A 15,665-nucleotide genomic window follows, 5' to 3' on the forward strand; every position below is an offset into this window, starting at 1 on the left:
GGGAAGGCAACCTAGTGAGAGATGGTGCAGAAAAGGCTGAAGTGCTCAAGGCCTTCTTCACCTCAGTTTTCACAGGCAGGGGTCAACTCCCAGACTACTGCAGCAGGCATCACAGTTTGGGGGGGAAGTTGAACAGCCAACAGTGATGAAAGAACAGGTTAGAAACTATTTAGAAAAGCTGCATATACAAGTCCATGGGGCTGGACAGGATGCACCCGAGGGTGCTGAAGGAGTTGGCTGATGAGATTGCAGAGCCATTGGCCAACATCTTTGAAAACTCATGGCAATCAGGAGAGGTCCTGGATGACTGGAGAAGGGTTGACGTAGTGCCCATGTTTAAGAAAGGTGAAAAGGAAGATCCAGGGGACTACAGACCAGTCAGCCTCACCTCAGTCCCTGGAAAAATCATGGAGCAGATCCCTCAAGGAATCCATTTCTAAGCAGCAGGAGGAGAAGGTGATTAGGAACAGTCAGCATGGATACACCAAGAGCAAGACGTGCCTGACCAACCTGATTGCCTTCTATGACTGGCTCTGTGGATGACAGTGGATGTGGTGTACCTTGATTTTAGCAAGGCTTTTGATACCGTCTCCCACAACATTCTAGCAGGCAAGCTAAGGAAACATAGGCTGGATGAATGGACTGTAAGGTGGACAGAAAACTGGCTGGATCAGCAGGGTCATAGATTTCATAGATTTTTAGGGTCGGAAGGGACCTCAGTAGAACATTGAGTCTGACCCCCTGCCCTGGGTAGGAAGGAGCACTGGGGTCAGATGACCCCAGCTAGGTGCTTGTCCGGTCTCCTCTTAAAGACCTCCAGGGTAAGGGAGAGCACCACCTTTCTTAGAAGCCCATTCAAGATTCTGGTAACACTTACTGTGAAGAAGTTCTTCCTGATATCCAAGCTAAGCCTGCTCTCTATCAGTATGGGGCCATTCTTTCTAGTTACCCCAAAGGTAAACAGAGTATCTCCTATTCCTTGCTGCTCCCACCCTGGATGAAGAGTGAGGCGGGGGTGTTATTGCTACTGGCTTCCTATGTTTGTGAGGTTCAGCCAATTCTTCTGCTTAGGCTGCTCAGGTGTGGCAGCACTTGAACAAACTCACAAGCAACCAGCAGCAGACCCTGGCTAGTGGAGTCCAGCTACGCACCTGGGCAATGGATAGAGACTCCAGGAACTCCAGGAACCACTGCTTTAATGAGGAGTCTGGTAACAAATACATGGCCACCTGGGATTTGCTCTCATTCTGGATGCTGGGAACTCCTAAGTGATAGCAAGATAGAATTCAGCTCCTCCAGCTCCAGCAGTGCAGAGGTGCAGAACAGTCTCCAGCACTTACATGAGGACAGTGTCATACATTAATCTGTACCAAAGATGCTATTAGTATAACACCACTCTAGACGGGACTCTCTGCTTCCTACCTTTCCCTTTTAGTCAGTAAATTATCTGCTTCTTCTAGTAGAAAAATATGTTTTTTCCTTTGCCCTTCCTGCCACGTGCTTCTCATCACACAGCAGGTCTGGACCCTTCCCTATTAATAGGGTGGTTTCAGTGAACACTTTCTGGTGGGTTTGGCAAGTCCTCCTTGGTGAGTAGTAATTAATTCCTGACACATGGAGACATGTGCCAGGCACTTAAGGAAATGACTCCTCGTTTATATTTTATCCTTCCACTTAAATTCCCTTTCTGCTCCAGACTGCTAGAATAGTTACTTTAAAAAAGAAATCAACTAGTGTTAATTCTCCCTGCGCCTTTATTTTGGTTGCATCCTGCCATACAGAAGCAGACTTGAAGCCACCAAAGCTTCATGAGAAGTATTTCTTTACAGACAAGACATAGCCAAAAAAAATCCATGTTAGAGGTAGGAGCTGGGCCTGGGAACTGCTGTTTTTTGTAAAGTCCCTGTGCTCTTTCAGCTGATCCCTAGAAGCTGGACAGCCCTTTTCAGTAGAAATGGTGGCTTGAGAGAGGATGCTTGCTTCTCATTACACAGACAGAAGTGCTCTACCCCCCCACCACCAGGGCCACATTTTCAAGATCATGAAAACAAATGGATGGATTTCTAAAAGCAATGAGCACCACACTGGCTTCTGAGCTGTTAGGAAAACCTGCCCATGAGTGCTACAGTAGGAGCTACTGAGTACTGCCTAAATGAAGCCGAGCAGCTAAAAACCTGGTCCCGCATTCAGAACATTGTACTGTTGTCCGCTGGGATTCCTGTCCTCTGAGGGGCTGAACGCTGCCAACAACTCCTGCAGTGGGCAGGGTTGGCAGCTTACATTTTTACAACAGAAAATGGCTGAGAGTCAACTGAAAGAAGACGTGCGCTGCTGAAAGGGCAGCCTGACATTTTGCTGGGATAGGCTAGCTATCCTTCCCTTCTGGAGCCCCAATCTCACAATGCCTTGATTGGCTTCCTTCCTCCAATCATTCATCAGGCTATTTAAGCAAAGGGCATGAAGGGTTGTGATATGGTTGTTCTGGTAGTCGCATGCTGACAGTGGACAGGTTTATCAAACAAATCCGCACCGGCCTTACGCAGCCAGTGTCCACAACTGGAGTAAGACAGTGAGAACAATTCCACATTGAATCCTCTGTTCACCCTCTTCCCTGCTCCCCCTCCCAACCAAACTGTTAATCCATTTTCTCCTTTTCCAGCAACTTTACACTAGAATCTCTAGTAGTTAAGGGCCAAACCCTGTTCTCAGTGAAGATCTGGTATCAGTTTCTGTGACACCAGAAATATAGAAATGGTCATATCAGACCCGACTAGTGCTCCCCCTACTCCTGCCTCCAGCAGTGACCACTGCCAGTGCGTCAGCAGAAGATGGAGGAAACACAGCAATAAGAGGTCCTGAGATTGGACCAGCTTCTCCAGGGGTTAGGCTTAGCTTGCATTAGCTTGACATTAAAGCCTCTGGTTTAAGCTACTGCCCCTCCCTCCCCAAATGTTTCTGTTATCTCTGGGCTTTTTTTTATTATGCTTCAGAAAATAATCCAGTCCTATCTTATTCAGCTCTTAGTCTCAGTATAGCACGGGGCAATGAGTTCCACAGGTGTGAAAATCAGTCCCGAGTTTACTGCCTTTTGGTTTCACTGCATATCTCATTGATCTCGTATTAAAGTATCCAGACTACAATACCTCAACTGCTCAGTAATCATGCTGTGGTATAGCAGAGGTGCCCAAGTCACAAAGCAACACACCACTGCGCACTGTACAAGTGCTGCCTTTCTGCATTAAAATATTTTCTCTGACGTGGCTCTAATCACTCCAGGTTGCCATTGCATAGACATTCCCAAAGTCCATGGCCATTATCAGTACTGTCCCTTCTCAGGGTTCATCATCCACGGCTCCCTCTATCTTTTCTGTCACTGCTCTCACCCAATGTCATTTCCATCCCTCTTCTACCTTGAGTGCTGAGCTCTTAAAATCTGCCATTAAGTGACCTAAAGGGACCTCCAGGGTGCTGACCACTCCTGAAGAGGCTGGGATTTTCAAGTCTCACTCCAGGCACTTTAATGATGTAAATTTAAGAAAGGCAGCTGCACTGCCATTTGACTTGTCTCAAAGATATGAGGAGTGGCTTTCTCTGCAGACTGGTGGAGAGATGAGCATGCCACAAAACCACCCGCACCCAGACTAGAACTCTGCAGAGAGACCAAGTATGACGGATCTGTCTCACCAGGTCCGCTACAGGGGGAGCTTGCACTGCTTCTGCTCACGGTCCTATAATCAAATGTGAAAAGCTGAAGGACTTTCGGTTCCTAAGTGTCCACTTTGCACCTTTCAGAAATATAAAGGTTTCAGTTTTAAAAGGTTTTAGAAGGAAGACATTTAAGAATAACTTATTATTCAACTGTCTGAGGAAAGTGAGCAACTTGGGTGCAAGGAGTAGCTAGGATCCAGGTCAACTGTTTACCAAGTAGCAGTATCTGAACCCATTTTGTGGACTCACTCAAGTTGCAAACGAAATGCAGAGGGAATTGAAATTTCACCTGCTCTGGCAACACTCTCAGTTTATACCATGGGGAACATTCTTAATCAACATCTCAGCAGCATCTAATTTGGACACCTTTCAAAAACCTTCCTAATTAGGGCTGCGTAACATGCACCACACTATGCCAGGATAACGCAATGACAGTTTATAGTTGCTTTGGGCCTTTGTCGTTTATAATACATTAGTCAACCTGATACAAAAAGAATGGTAAATTGCCTAACTTTGGTTAGGAGGTTACATTGCCTTGGTCGTGAGAACTGCAAGGGAGACGGCGGTTCTTTGCATGCAGCTATCAAGCAATTAGGTATTCCCTTATCCCGAAGAGGAGCTTTTACCTCCCATTAGATGATCTATTCTATGCAATATTTTATCCACAAATCCTGTTCAGGTGTGAGGAATTTAAGCTGTTGGTTGCACCTACCTGCCTGTTGTGGAGGTTGATGATCAGACTTCCTGCACTCTCCATTTGCAAGCAGGATCCTACCTGCTTGCAGTTGTGTTCTCACGCAGCTCTTTCTTTGCAAGGTCCCAGAAATGCTGATTCAGAGAGACAGTTAAAGGAAACCACCCTGGCCAGTGTCCACAAAGAAGTCTAATGTTCTCAGGGATCAGCACTGGACAGTCAAACAACACGTCCCTTGGTGTCAGCCCTAAGCATTCCTGGATGCAAAACAAATTAGGGACAAATATACTAGCAGGACAATCTAATGCTACCCATTAGTCTTTTGTCTCAAAGTAGCAGACGATCATGTTCTGCCCTTTATTCCCAAGGCACCTTTTCCATCTTACTTTCCTACTGATTCTTGCCTCCCTATACTGTTGCCCTGTTGTCATTTCTAACAAAACATACCACAGAATCAAAGATGCAGAGTATCTTGATCCCATATGGAAAAGTGATCATTAACCCCACTTCCATCCCATTTATGCCTTTTGCTTATTAGCCCTGTATCATTATCTTAGAAAACCTGTTGTCCCCTTAGCTATGTCCCCTAAAACCCCTTCTATTAGTGACATGAGGAATATTATGAATGTTTTTATGTTGGCATCAGATACTGCACCTACAAGCAGGTTTTCAGCAGTGCTCTAGAGAAGGCACTATGCTCCAAACAGACACTGGTTTGGGAATCAAGACACAGAAATTCTGTTTCAAGCTGGGTCCTTCAGACCTCAAAGATACTCTGTTTCTACAGAGTAGTTACGAGGTTTGGATATGGATCCAGGGTTTCCCACTTCCTTTGGTTTTAAGTATCATTGTTGGTGCTTTCAGCTAGATGTTAGGTAGCAAGGAGCAATGCAAAGTAAGCCAAACACAAAAAATAATTAGAAAGCTCACTGACAGTGATGAGACAAATATCCTGGTAGAAATGAAAGTGCCATGAATAATTAGTTACCTCTGACATAGGAAAATACTGGCTTCATTTAAAGCAGTCATGGAATGCAAAAGGACTGTGAATGGAGGAAGAACATACTGTTTAACTTGCTCACCCCTCTGTAAAAAAAAGGTAACTTCTTCCCTTCCAGTGAGCAGTAAGAAAAATGTCAAATAATGCCTGGTGAGCTGTATTTCATATAGGAGATCCAGAATAGAGAATTAAAGAACCCCTGGGGTGGCTCCAAAATTAATCCTATTAAGATGGGGGAACTTGTATACTTAATAATGAGGCATTAAAATAAATCCCTTGAAGAAACAAATTTGATGTTTCTTTACATCTTAATGTTACTGTTGCTAAATGAGACCCTGAATGCCAGGGAACTGGGGTTTGCATGGTAGATGAGACAGACATCTAAATTTTCCAGGACTTCTGCTGCCCTTCCCCAATTTAAGGGGATTTGCTTCTTCCCAGACCACCCATGGTTTTGCACCTTCCTACCTGGTTACATTCCTCTTGCACTCTCCCACCAGACTGATGCAGCCCACTTAGTGCTGGCTTTTGGCAGGAAAGCAATAAGACATCTTTCTCAGTAAATCACTGTGGAACTAGCAATATTGTGAGGCAGGACATAACAGGATGGCAGGCAGTTTGCATATTCAAGACGAAGATGTGACCACTGCAGCTCATTCCAGGCAGGAAAGCACCATAAGCATCAAGTCATCATCAGAGAGCTCCAAGTAGCAGTGAAATGCATGCCGTCATGGTCACAATGCGCAGAGTTTATGAGCATAAGTGAAAGAATCAGGAAACCCCAAGCCACAGGGAATCCAGGATCTGGGGATCACTGAAATCCCATGCCAAACCCAGGATAGGTATCTTGGAAGCTGAATAAAAGCCTCACAAACCTCTGTCAGCCCAAGCTGGCTCACAGGGGCTGCACCCAGTCTAATTTCTGAACAATGCCACATGTTTTCAATATTACATTCTCTTCCCTTTAAAGATTCTGGTTTGAGCTGACAAGCCACTGGCCATGCATGCCTGAAAGTGTCCCTAAAGACTTACTTATTAGAAGCCAGACTCTAAATGTATTCTGAATGAAGAAAAGCATCTTTAAGGTAGGGCAGCCAAGTGACACTGAGAACTGTATGCCCTGCACCTGGGCAGCAGACTTAATAGCCAACAAGACATGTTGTGAAGAGCAAACTAACATCAACCTGAGCCAGCAAATTTTTAGGATGGCTACTCTTTGAAGCCTCCCTCCATTAGAAAGAGCCTCTATCCTGCCCCATAGAAGTGATGGCTAGGTTTGTAAACTAGTAGCAAAAATGGGGCTGGTCTGGAAGAGAAAAAAAAAAACAAAAAAAACAATCAGAGACCAATTCCTAATATCCCAATAATTTACAGCTATTCATTCATTACATTTCCATACGTTTATCTCGCCAAGTTCCAAGCTAAAACAGCATTCCTTGCATGAACTGGCATCAGCCCCACAAGGCTACAGCTACAGACACTGGACAGAGACACGTGAGGTCTTGCCAGCCAATGCACACCAAGATGGGATTAAGGCAGGGGTGGGCAATTATTTCAGGCGGAGGGCCGCTTACTGAGTTTTGGCAAGCCATCGAGGGCCGCATTACAGGCAGCCAAGGGCAGATAAATATTAATTTTCTACGTTTTTAGGGCCCCCGCGGGCCAGATAGAATGGCCTGGTGGGCCACATTTGGCCCGCAGGCCACATTTTGCCCACCCCTGGGTTAAGGTCAGGGAAGGTGAGTTCCCTTACTAGGTAGGCAGTGCTTTCCCTTGGCTCCCTTCCTCCCTGGCTGCTGTTAGATCTCTCCCTCCTGTTTCAGTTTACTACAGCCACCCTGGTTTAGTCTGATGGCTTAAAAGGGAGCTGAATGTACAAGGACATGGTTCTTCCCCAGTTAAAGGGATTAGCAACTGATTGTTGTACACAAGGTCAGCCTTCCTGAGCACTGCAGAGTCACCTACTGGGAGATGCTACGGTGCCCTTTATCACCTGTTTGACCAACAAGAAAAAAAAATACATATTTCTTAACAATGTGTCACAGAACAAGCCCCTGCCTCACCTCAGTCAGGGCAAGAATTGCACTTTCTTTCTTCCAGGCACAGACAAGCTGCATCCTTCAACATTCACCGTTAACCATGCTGCATTCCCAGTGACCCCCTCTTGTGGCATTTTCCCTCCTAGGCAGCATAGACCCACGGGGCAGAAACGAGCATTAGTCACTGCACTAAATCAGGAGGCACTGGTCCAGTAAGACAACATGACAGCACTTAACAATATAAACTAACTTTTTATAGAGAAAGCAGTTGGCATGAAAATAACTGCATCTGCCTCATTCCCTGACGTTCTTCCACTTGCATGCGCTTGGGAAGAAGTGATGAATCATATGTAATCACATGCTATTGGAAGAGGAGAAGGCTATAGAGTGAGACCAGGATAACAGGTAGAAGTGCATCTCTGATCCCAGATTAAACACATACGTGTCTAGGGGTAGAATTCACACCACCATTTGCTCTCAGAATTGTGCCTTCACATTTAAAGGATCAGGCAAACAATTCTGTCCTGTAAGTCTTTCAGGAGAGGAAAGCACTACAGAAAAACAATTTCCCCATAGAAGATGGTGACAGGAAGGCTAGCCACATAACTCCAAATAACTTCTAGGGTAAAGTCCACTTAGAGTGGGACAAAAGCACTAGATTGCATTGCAGAAAAGCAATCCAGTCCCACTAAGGATTGCTCTCCCTCTCCCCCATACTACACCAAACTTTGCAATTTTCTGAGACAAATTAAATGAACATATTGACAATCCAACATATTTTGATCCCAGGTAGTATGGTTATCTAAGTGTAGGTGAAGGAAAAAAAGTCTTGTGAACTTGAGCTGCTCTGGGAAATATTTTCAGCCTGGCCTTCAGGAAACCTCAGTTGTGCCATTTTAATTCCTGTTGTTCATTAGGTGAATATTGTCACAGCCCTAGCACGTAGGGCAGACTTCAGCTCCAAAGCGTTCACTATGGAAAGCTCCTGCTTTAAGAGACCATGTTCTACCCCTGACCCAAGGACAATGTTGTCAAAAGCAGCCAAGATATTAAAGTTCCCACCAAGTGCTAGTTGCCCTATATTTTCTTTCCAAGAGATATCTTCATTCAGCAGGTCAGAGAGACCCTAAGCAAAACACCTACAATCAAGATTTCCAAAAATGGGAGCCTGAGATCAGCTCTTATTTTCTTAATTATACGTAGACTGATTTTCCCTCAAGTGCTGATCATGCAGCAGCTCATCTGTGACTTTTTAAGGCGTAGAGGGGTATTTCACCCACCTGAAAAAAAATCAGGCCACTGACTCAGGCTCTTCCTTATGGGTTTAGACTCCTAGCTTTAAGCCAAACTTTTCAAACTGATTGTTTCTGTTCCCATTTTTTCTGGTTCCTGACTTACTGCCCCCAATTTCAACTGCAGAATGAAATCAAAACCATTAACCTATTCCCAAAAGAGGAATTTAGGTTTTCATATCACAACACAGAAAATAAATTAAAAAGAAAAAAACAAAAAGTAGAATAGGTGCAGGAAGAGATGCATGGCACTACAAGAGCACGGCAAAAAGCGGGATTCAGCATTATATGGGTCAAGTATAGTTATTCCTTCTACTATAATAGGCCTATAGCATGTTATACATGAATCATGGCCTACAAGGGGCCTGATGCTATGGAGGTAATGCATAACCTCAAAGACCAATCCATAAGCAGGGTTCAGCTTATTGGCATTCAGTTATACATCTAGTTCTGCATAAACAAAACACTACTGTATTGGGGGGAGGGGTATAATTTATACCTCTAGAGTTTTCACAGAACCTGAATCAGTTTTCAGAAATTATAACCGTTTGTCGCAAACAGTGGCACAGCCAACTGCACATATTAAAAGGGACTAATTGGGAAGCAAGTGTTAAATTACAGTGAGTGATAAGTATACAGTTATGTTCTGCAATGTAACATCAAGGCAAACCTCTCCATGTTCTGCTCATATCAACTTTGTAGACTATCAGATTACAGTGAAAAGAATTACAGGAAAATGCAAGATTAGCAAACTGCACCTATAAAGGTTGACTGGCTGATTCGGTCATGGGAAGCAGCCAAATTTCATCTATTTGAATGCAGCCCAGCTCAGTGGGGACCCAGAAGCACTTCCATCTGATGGTTTTCCTGGCCTGTATGAAATGAGCAGGTGATCTCATTCCAGGTCCTAGTGGGAAGTGTGACCATGTCAGTCACTTCCACAGTCAGCACTAATTAGCATCATTGCTGGCAAACACACCAGTAGCCCACGAATGGATGGGGCCCAGAGACTGAACCTCCGCAAAGACTGTATACTTAAAAGCAGCACTTTGGGGCAGCTACACCAGGATTATTTTTTCCTTTCTGGCACTCTGGGGAATAGAAGATTTGTCACTTTTTGCCTCTGAGAACTGCCCGGCTGAGGCACTGAACTCGTATTTTAAGGGTCGGGGGACAGCAAAAACCAAGGAAGTGTCTATTAAATAGGCTGAACTGTGAATCTGGCATTATGGCCATGCTGAATGCCAATGCGTAACATGGATGAATGTGGGCAGAGATGTTTGCTCAGGTACTGGACAACTCCATAGGCCTGTTAATCATAACTATAAGCTATTGAAACCGAGTCAGAATTTTGAAGTTCAGCTTTACACCACTGGTGCCGTTGACTTCCATTATCTGAGTAGCAGGGGGCAAAGAGACTGGCTCATTTCTCTTAATGCTTTCATGCAGTAGCACACTACAATGGTTGAGTATGCACACAAAAGCATTTCCACCCATGCCAAGACCAGATTTGAAGAAGTGCGTCTTTAATGCTGTCAAAGCCTGAATATGAACAGCATTTAATCTTGGATCTTGATGCTTATCTGGACTCCTCCACAGCTGAAAGTGCCTAAAGTGATTGGGCACCTATACACATGCCCAATGACAGCTCTGATATGGTCTAATTAAAATGCATTGGAGGATCGAGTCTTTTGGAGCATTCTAATTAGCATGCTCCTGCAGCCTCGGCATCATGTGTATTCAGTGTCCCCGCATTTCAAAATGGCAGCGGGGGTGCTTTAACTACAGCTTGTTGAATGAATTTCAGTTCAAGTGCCCCCACCACCATTTTGAAGCATGGGACATGGACTACATGAGACGCCAAGGTTGCTGGAGCGTTCTAATGAGAATGCTCCAGCAGACTCTATTCTCTGATGTGCTTTAATTAGAATGCATTGGAGCAGGTGTTGGGCATGTGTATCGGTGCCCAAACAGCTCCAGAGATGCTCTAATTAAACCCCCACCCCAGAGCATGTGTAAAGATGCCCACTGAGACCAGCAAGTATCACAGAAATAGAGAGAGAACAAGTCACTCACTCTTAGCCTGGATTTGATTACTGCAAGGTTGGAGACACTCAAGACGGAGCTTGAGCCAGGCCCATTGTCTCTATATATACATATACTTCCATTTTAACTCACGTCTTCTGTTTTGGCAAAAGGAATAAGGTCTAAAAAAGGATTTTAAAAGAGATTTGAGTAAAATCTTTTCAACTTCTCTGTAGAGGAATATGGGAGTTGCAGCTTTCCCACACCCAAGTCTGACAATATGAAAGCCTCACTTCTTTAGGGTCCACAGAATTACAGAAGTCATGTAAATACTATGCTATTTACTCAGGCTGCAGAATTAAATTAAAACTAGAGAGGATGACGCAGCCAGCCTGCAGCAATTGAGTGCAATTGTGATACTAGCTACAAATCTGTCAAAACTTAACATTTTTCACACTTGAATATAAGCTCAATCTGGCCACATGCCATGCACACAACAATTCTCTTCATGTAAGCACACGCTGAAAGTGCACAGCAGTGAATCCAAACATGAACGTCCACCTTCTAGGTGTGGTGAAATGAGCAAACGGGACAGCCTGCTGGTGTACCATCTTCCATCACTGAGAGTCGGTTTAGGATCAAGTCTTCAGTTCCTATCTTTGCAGCTATCTCTGTTCCATTCCTCCTTTCTGCTGGCAAACAGGCCAAGGCCCAACACACTTAAGGTAAAGGAAATTATTTTCTCGTTTACACAAGATAAAGCAACCAAATGTCCCAGAACTTAGCTCATCAATAGCTGATTAGCGCATAGAGACGAACCATTTACATAAAAAGTTCTGTAGTTAACCCAGCTCTCATCTAGCACAGCATCCTTTCTGATAAAAGAATGAGAGACAAATACTGCCTTTATCAGAAACACAAGTATGTTCAGAGGGAATGGAGTGCATTATAGTATCATGAACCTAGACTCTTATAGAAGCCTTCACTGGCTGATTTTAACAGCTAATGTCCCAACCAAGGGGCTGGATTTTATGAGCACTCACTGACTACACATACATCAAGTTCCAGCCAAGAGAAACTTTGTGCTTACACTACAATTTGTTTTTTCACTGTTGTTCAAGACTCAAGTATGTGTGTGGCTGGCCAACAAAACAAAATTCCTGTCCAACAAAAGAAAACTACCCAGTAATTGGGCTAAAAAAACATTTAGAGATGAAAGGCAACTTAAAAAAAATGCAGCAGTGCATTCAGTTCTATGGGATAATTTATGCATGATTGTTATCTGGGGGTTACCCCCCCTTCCCCTTCACTTCAACACCATGGTAACTAGAGAGATCAACCACAGGCAGGGATAGAGAGCACAGACAGAATAGTAGCTCCTGTTGCAACTCATAGCACTTTGCAGAAAGCACCTTGAGTTGCAACGATTCCCTGGACCCAACAGAAGTTCGCTGCTGCGTTCTGGAGTTGGGGATTCCAGCTGCTTGCTGGGAGTCTGCAGCATTGACTCCCCCCCTCCCCGCTCCAATGCTGTTTTCAGAATGGTAGGGGGCAAAGGGAGGTTATTCTTGAGGTTTCCCAGCCAGTGCTGGAGGGTGGGGTGGGTGGATTGGAGGTGGAGGACTTCAATCCACCTACCCCACCCTCTAGAGCCAGCTGAAAATACCCCAAACCAAACTCCCTCTGCTCCCTTTCTCTCTCCCATTTTGAAAACAGTGACAGGCTGGGAGTTCTGCAGACACACGTTACAGAACGTGCTCCATTTTGGAGTGTGTTTATCTAAACCCTCATGCAATGAGGGTTCAGATTTTTGTGGGATCAGGCTCTTTTAAAGCAGTCTGCAGCCATCTACTTCTGTTTGGTCATGGCTGTAGGCTGCTTTCTGAGGCCAGATCAGATAAAATCGTCATTTCTGTCTGTGCCCCTAGTGTTCATGCTGCCTGGCTGTCTCATGGTAAAGTTGTCAAATGCCCGCTCCCCATCTGACTCTCCCAGCATAATAGCAAACATATAGCTGTCTTACTGTTAAATGGCACTCTTTGTATATCCTGAAAAAACAGCCTAAAAACACAGCTAGTTCTACTAATACAGTTCAATTCAATCCCTAAAAAGGAGTGGAGGTGGAAGAGCTACCTAAGCGTGTGGCATGCAAATGATGCTCTGTAAGAATCCTCTTATTCTTTGCCTAAGTACATAATGTCATTAGTATTTTGCACATTTCCAAGAATACTTGTAGAAGCTAAGTAGCTGAGATACTGAGCTCTGGAAAAGGGCTTCTGCCCAGTGCACCACAGTAGAAAGCAAGCTGCTTCCCACTAGGTCTAAACAAACAGTGGAAATTTTTTTCATAGGATCCCTAAGAGTTGCATGACAAGCCAAAAACAGCACCACAGGAGGGCTGCAGGTCCATGCTCTCTGATGTAAAACATCTGTCAATCTAGATGAAGGTTTTTCAGAGAGAAGCTAGGTGATTTAAGGTTTCACTGAATGCCCTGTCTCTTGCTCTGTTGCATCACAGGCTAGTGAAACAAGGTGACTGTCAGTGTTGAGGAGAAACATAAAACATTCATTCCTTTCAACATTTAGTTTACCTGAGGCTAAGGTATACTGGCTGGGCTGACTAGTTAAGCAAGAAGATGGGAACAACTGGTCCCTCTTTACTGCAAATTGTACAAGATAACCTTCCCCACCCACCAAAATGGCAACAACAGGGCAGTCTTAGGAAAGAGAGACTAACTTCTGCAACCTCTGCAGAAAGGAAGCAAAACTCAGCTAGCTGCAAGTAGCAGAAGCAAGCAATTAATCTTACCTCCTCAGGCCAATCAATCCTTATTCTATCAGTATTGGTGAGAAATTAGCTCAAACGTTTGATTACTGGCAAGAACCAGAGATCAGAATGTGAACGGGTGAACCGGAACCAGACCTGGCATTGCACAGTGCAGTTTCCTGCTCATTGTCCTCCCTCAGCATCCCTACAAGGATTATTTACCAGGATCTCTCTCTTAAGGAAGGAGTGGAGGAATCAGTTTCTGCTTCAATGAGAAAATGGAGTTATTGGCAGCTCAGGCACTATAGGTAACTAAATCCTGAAAGGCAGATTTTGCTTTAGTAAAGCCGCTAGTATTTGGGACACTGCATACACAGTGACTCTAGATGCTCTTTATCAAGTTCTCCCCTTCCACCACACACATTTGCATTAGTCAAGCTTTTACTAGCAAGAACATGAAAAAGATTCTGCTGCAATTCAAGAGAATCCACCTTTCATCAGCAAGACGAGTAATAAATACACTTCTTCCATCTGGGAGATGTCTAGACATGCAGATTCTTTCACAGCAACTTCACTCCCATGGCTGGGGTGTAAAACCTCTGAGTTATTGTAGGAGAAGATCAGCAGGCCAAGATGGAGTGCTTGGGTGCTCTCTGCTGTGACTGGGCACTCTTTCCAGGACTGCCAATTCAATGCCTTCCACTAGCACAAAAATTCAGTCTAAAAGATCAGGCACATGCTGGGCTGCAGAACAGCTGTCATCACATGACTCTCCACCAATCAGGAGATGGAAATTCATGGAGGAGGTTAACCTTCCCCCGACAACAAGCAAGGGGTTCACAGAGAGAAATGGACTGAACCACATTCCTGGCAGACTTGAGATTTGATCAGGCCCTGGATTTTAACCAACTGAGCTGCAGGAATCATTGCTACCCACCTCTGTCAGGTCCAAGTTGTCTGTCTTAAGCCAAGACAATTCTCTTTTAAACAGAACTGAAACAGCAATGAGAACAGTAGCCGTTTTACACTCTTGAATGCTATCTTCCAAAATGAAGGATGAGCTTTGATCTCTGCAACCACTTCTTTTCTTACATCGGATCAGCGCTGCTCAACAACCTGCCATTGGTAGGTAGCTCATCTTTGGTAGAGGGAAGAGAAACAAGGAATATTTAAAGCAAGCTACACCATGCATAATTCTAAACCATGTAACGACGCACCTACCAAATTCGCAGGCTCCCCGTGGCCAATTTTTATTTATTTGTTTTCTTTTATTTGTATCTGAGGCCAAATTAACCAAAACTAATTCCAAATCCATGAGTCCAGAACCATAAGTGGCCCTGCTATCAGGCAAACATTCTCCACCTGCACCTGGGGCTTCAGATGTTTCCAAAACCTTTGGCAGGTATCCTACTTGCAGGCCCAAGCCTGGAGGCTTGGGGTTTGGATGCCCCTGAATTTTGCTTGCCCTTAGCCATAAGGCCCTCGAAGCAAGCAAGGGAGGAGACTCCCATTTCCATAAACTGGTTTAAACTTTAAAGCCACTGAACCTCTCGATGGGTATTGAACCATGCCAGAAGAGCAGTTCTCCTGGAGTGCGGTTCAGGAAAACTGCCTTCTTAGACACAGATATATGGTATTTCCCCTGCCAGGTTGAGAAGCCACTACGCCTGATCTGAGCCTTCAAGAGACTGAGCTGTACCATGGCCAGCGCCCCCAGTTTCTCAGCCATATCACAGCCAGGGCTCCCTTTTGAAGGTGGAGAAAAGCAGTCCCCGCTTCCACTTCTGGTTGAGGGGCACCACAAGTCCCACCCCTCCCAGGCATTGATTGAAAGCCCTAGCCAGAGCTGCCTGGCTTGTTAATTCATTCATTATCACCCTCTTCAAGCAGCAGAGGGCAATAATTACTGAGAAAACAAATTGTTTAAGTGTGGCAATTAAACAGTACCTACCTGATTGAAGTGTAAAGCTAGCTACCTGTCATCATGTCATTCCCTTTCCCCCCCAACTTTTAGAAGAAGGGGACTTTTGACAGGCTTGTTCCTGCCCCCCACCTCCCCTTCTGGGGACAGAGATGGGAACCTTTCCCACCTCTCTCCCCTCCCATGCCTCGGCTTCAGGAGGCAGGCGGTCTGCCTCTG

Source organism: Gavialis gangeticus, unplaced genomic scaffold (assembly GCF_001723915.1).
Source record: "Gavialis gangeticus isolate Ggan-Ray unplaced genomic scaffold, GavGan_comp1, whole genome shotgun sequence".
Taxonomy (NCBI): domain Eukaryota; kingdom Metazoa; phylum Chordata; order Crocodylia; family Gavialidae; genus Gavialis; species Gavialis gangeticus.